Raw genomic sequence first — 5,114 nt, forward strand, 5'->3', positions numbered from 1 at the left:
TACCAGCCCCAGAGATAGCTGAGGATGAGGGTGATGACGCCGGAGCATCTCAGCCCACCCCCGAGCCTCAGCCCACATCGATAGAGACTGAGGCACCTCCAACGGCGGAGGAACCACCCCCAGTGCGTATGTTTTCACCTTCTCGAGCCAATGATCGCTTTGAAAGGCTCAAGAATGCTATAGGAGTGGTCCGAGCCGAGGTTGCCGAGATTAGGGCTACGCAGGCCACTCAGTACACAGAGTTCATGGCACGTTTCGATATATTACAGCAGATCCTAGAGCGAGACGTTGCCTCATCATTTGTCCTGCAGCCGAGGACTCTTCAGGCCTCGCCAGTTCCTCCAGCACCTCCATCCTCGACCCCAGCACCAGAGGACCCACTATATGTTTCCACTTCAGCAGCAGCAGCACAGGAGCCCGAGAGCGATTCCGACACTTGACTTTTCTTTTACTTTCGTGCATTTTATTTTATTTTATTTTGTTGTTTTTAGACTTGTTCACTCAGAAAGGATTTTTCCTTCTGAGTTTATGTTATGTTGCATTTATTAAGTTGTATTTATTGCTTCATCTTTTATACACTCGAGTTATTTTTGTTTTTCTTGAGCTTCACTGAACCCCCTTGTGTATGCGTGCAGATGGTCTTGTCTTCCTGGAAATTGAGACTTAGTCATTGGCACGGTCAAGGTGCTTCGGCACTTGGCCGTGCGAGCTTCACAACCTGTTGGAGCACTACTCCCAATGAATTAGCTTCATCAAAATGCAACACTAGGAGTCAGGGGAGTATTGTTTTGATTGCTTCTCCCACATCTATTTTTTGAATGATATATTTTGAGTGAGCTTGCATGAGTACATTGAGGACAATGTACAACTTAAGTGTGGGGGGGAGTTTCATAATGCGCACATCTTTTCTATTGTTCTTGATTGATATATGCTCACATAGCCAATGGTGGTTCACCTTAGTTGCAATGTTTGTATTCTTAAGTCTAGGAGAATTGTTAACATTGAATGTTTTCATGCTCTGGTTCTTGCTTGAATTTTTAGGAATTTTTGCCCGATTTACACTTAGTGCACTACTCACTCTTTGAACTCTATTGGAAACTCATGTTTGATGTTAAAGGGACTAGTTAGTTTTATTTCTTTTGCTAAATTGAAAAAAAAAAATGAAACGAAGTTACAAAATAGTTTTATTGTTTATTTGTATTTGTTGGGTGGAAAGAGCTACCACCTATGAAGTATGAAGCTACTCTCATAAGTCGGATACTAGTTATGCCCTAATGAGAGAAAGAGCTATCTCATAGGATGAGTGAAAGCTACCAATCAGGTAGAAAGAGCTACCACCTCGAAAGTGTGAAAGCCACCTTAGCGGCCGCTTTGGAAAGGGCTACCTTAGAGGATGTGTGAAGCTACTACCATCTTTTAAAATTTTTATCACTTTTGTAGATAAATAAGTCCCTTGTACTTAGAACTTTGAGGAGTATAACTTGGGGTGTTTTGAGTGAGTTCACACACTTACATGAAATTCGGGTTTATTGTCCTTTTTTATTCAAGTTTTTAGCTAGAGCATTGATTTTTTGTATTTAGTGTTAAAATTTTCCTTACTTGTAGAATACTTTCTTTGTATACCTCGGTGAACCTAAGGCCAAGCACTTTCAATATTTTCTTTATTGATGCACAGAATGTTTTAATGTTTGCTTGAGGACAAGCAAAAGCTTAAGTGTGGGGGAGTTTGATAAGTGCTTGTGCGATATGAATGCGAAGCTCATTCTTTATGTTGAGCATTACTTTTCTCAGGTTTTTACATTAATATGTGTGTTTTTATGTTACTTTTACGCAGGTAGGGCTGTGAGACCGAGTATGAAGGAAATAGGCCAATGTGGATCATAATGCACCTATTTTGGAGGAGATCTTGCTAAGGTTCAAACGTGAAGACATAGGACAGGTGTGAGATGCTAGAGTGTGTGCCAACCTCCTCGCATTCGAGTGAGTACATCCATTTGGAGGGGCACAAAGGCAGTCACACTCGAGCATTCTGTCTTATGCATACAAGAACAGGAGCTCCACCAACATATATATCATTGAAGAAGCAAGTGATTCATGACGTGAACGTGTACCCGTTTGCGTTACCCCGATGAAAGTATGGAATTGGGAAGTTATTCAGGTCGAAGACTGCAGAAGTGGAGTGTAGCAATTACTGTAGCAGCACTGTTCATAGCCGGCCGAGAAATCAGAGAAACAGAGAATCCACACGGGCGTGTGGAAATTATCCACGCCCTTGTGGAAATTCCGCACGGGCACGTGTATCGTCCACGCCGTGGAGTTGCCCGATTCCAGCCCTATTTAAAGCCGATTCACCCCCGATTTTGGAATTCTTTTCTCCATCTTTTCCCCAACTTGCGAGAGGGCTTCGGCTAGGGTTTCGAGGGGTATTGGCCAAGGTTTTGGAGAGGTTCTACGGCTCCGACATCGTGATTCCATTAGGAAGAAGGTTGGTAGGGGAGCTTCGATCGAGGCATATCCTATACCGGATGAAGGAATCGTTGGACGACGAGTAGAGGGCTTTCCACAAGACCATCGACACGACCATCGAGGGGGTTTTCTTTATGGATTCATTGCTTTTACATTCTATTTCTTTGATTGTACTTAGCTCCATGGAGAGCTAAACCCCTAGTAAGTACTTGGGTGATTGTGAACCCTAGGATGTATTTGTTTCTTTGAACATATTTATTATGCTTTGAATAAATTAATGTTTATTGTGAGTTCCAACCTTGAATGCTTGATTGTATAAACATTTCCCCTAGAGTGACACTAGGGTTGAGAGTTCTTGTTGGTAACCTTGTGAGTGAGTGACACACCACGAGCGTTAGACAAAGCTAGGTTGGAGAGGGTTGAGACGGTGAGTCGAGAGGTACAGGAGCGTCCCCTTTCCCCTCCGACGTGATAGATTTTACCTCCGTTCCTCGAGTTCTTTGCGGACATAATAGAGTGAATGGTCTAAGGGATGAACCTCCGCTGGGGCCTAGTTGCGCGTGCAATGGAGTGAAGCGTTGAGGTGATCTTAGTATCTAGGGCTTAATTGTGGCTAGGGACCTTCCGCCTGGACCAAAGGGTTAGGTCTAAATCTAGGAAGAGATTTATCACTTGGAATCCCTAGAGCTCATTGCAACTCTATGCGAGTGCGAGGTGTTGAGATTATTCGATTTCTCCTCCGGGACATGTATAGAGTTAGGCATAGTTGACCGTAGATTTGGGACTATGTATCTAAGGATTTCCACGACTCACCATTGCATTGATTAGGAAGCATAATAGAGAGTTCTTGCACTTGAAGTGATTATCCTAGGTGAAGCATCATCCGAGTACCCCATCTTTATCGATTGCCTTGCCTCCTCCTTACTTTTGCTCTCTTACTTGTTGCTTTTAATTTCTGAGAATTGAATCACTACCACACTTATCATTGTTGATACTCCACATAGCTAAGAATCGAATTAAGTGTCTTTACTCCCTACTCCCTGTGGATGCGATCCCGCTCATCCGGGATTATTACTTCGACAAACCTGTGAACTTGCGGGATATAAGCAAGGGGACCTTGTCAGCTTTCAATTAATTGATGTTTATTGTGGGTTCCAACCTTGAATGCTTGATTGTATGAACATTTCTCCTAGACTGACACTAGGGTTGAGAGTTCTTGTTGGTAACCTTGGGAGTTAGTGACACACTACGAGCGTTAGACAAAGCTAGGTTGGAGAGGGTTGAGAGGATGAGTCGAGAGGTACAGGAGCTTCCCCTTTCCCCTCCGGCATGATAGACTCTACCTCCGTTCCTCGAGTTCTTTGTGGCCATAATAGAGTGAATCATCTAAGGGATGACCCTCCGCTAGGTCTTAGTTGCGCGTGCAACGGAGTGAAGCATTAAGGTGATCTTAGTATCTAGGGCTTAATCGTGGTTAGGGACCTTCCGCCTGGACCAAAGGGTTAGGTCTATAATTAGGAAGAGATTTATCACTTGGAATCCCTAGAGCTCATTGCAACTTTATTCGAGTGCGAGGTTGAGAGGTTATCTAATCTCTCCTCCGGGATATGTATAGAGTTAGGCATAGTTGACCTTAGATTTGGGACTATGTATTTAAGGATTTCCACGACTCACCATTGCATTGATTAGGAAGCATAATAGAGGGTTCTTGCACTTGAACGATTGTCCTAGGCAGAGCATTATCCGAGTACCCCATCTTTATCGATTGCCTTACCTCCTCCTTTACTCGTGCTCTCTTACTTGTTGGTTTTACTTTTGAGAATTGAATTATTGTCACACTTATCACTACTGATATTTCACATAGCTAAGAAGCGGATTAAGTGTTTTTATTCCCTACTCCCTGTGGATTCGATACCCGCTCATCTCATTATTCTCTCTCAATTGAAGAGCCAAAGTAGTGGCTTCATTCTTTGCCCAAAGCCTCCATCACGACTTGGAATGAGATGGTCAAACCTTTTCTTGCTAAATACTTTCCTTCGGGGAAGTCAGTCAAGCTTCGTAATGAGATATCATCGTTTGTATAGATGAAGTTGGAGTCATTGTAGACATAGGAGCGCTTCAAGGATTATTTGCGGAGGTGCCCACAACACGGATTTCCTGAATTGATGATTATTCAGACTTTCTACAATGGGTTGAATCCAAGTACAAGGTAATTGCTAGATGCCGCTGCATGAGGTACGATGGGGAGTAAACCATAGAAGAAGGTCGACAGTTAGTGGAAGATATGGACATGAACAGTTATCAGTGGAATGTACGGGAAAGGAAAAAGGTGGCCGGGCTCCATGAGATAGATGCAGTAACTTCTTTGGCGGCTTAAGTGGAATCATTGAGTAAGAAGTTAGGCCTTCTAACTTCTAATAGGGTGACAGCTATGTCTACTGGCACTGGGTGTGGTGGAGGACATGCTCCCTCCGATTGCCCGATCTCTATTGGTGATGCATCTTCGTTGGAGAAAGTTGACTTAGTGGATAATGCAATGAGGAACCAAAGTAATCCATATAGCATCACCGACAATCAGGGTTGGAGGAGTCATCCCAACTTTCATGGAGCAACCAAGGACCACAAAAGGCCATGGTAGCATTGGGTTT

At 43.5% G+C, this 5,114-nt stretch overlaps 1 non-coding gene across 1 annotated transcript; it reads right to left on the minus strand.

The window, feature by feature from the left end:
• Positions 1 to 4,517: 4,517 nt before the first annotated feature.
• LOC120259663 lies at positions 4,518 to 4,621 on the minus strand. Its single transcript, XR_005536220.1, has one exon. It is a non-coding gene; the product is annotated as a small nucleolar RNA R71 (small nucleolar RNA).
• Between the last annotated feature and the right edge of the window lie 493 nt (positions 4,622 to 5,114).

The sequence above is a fragment of the Dioscorea cayenensis genome, chromosome 4 (assembly GCF_009730915.1).
Source record: "Dioscorea cayenensis subsp. rotundata cultivar TDr96_F1 chromosome 4, TDr96_F1_v2_PseudoChromosome.rev07_lg8_w22 25.fasta, whole genome shotgun sequence".
Lineage (NCBI taxonomy): Eukaryota > Viridiplantae > Streptophyta > Magnoliopsida > Dioscoreales > Dioscoreaceae > Dioscorea > Dioscorea cayenensis.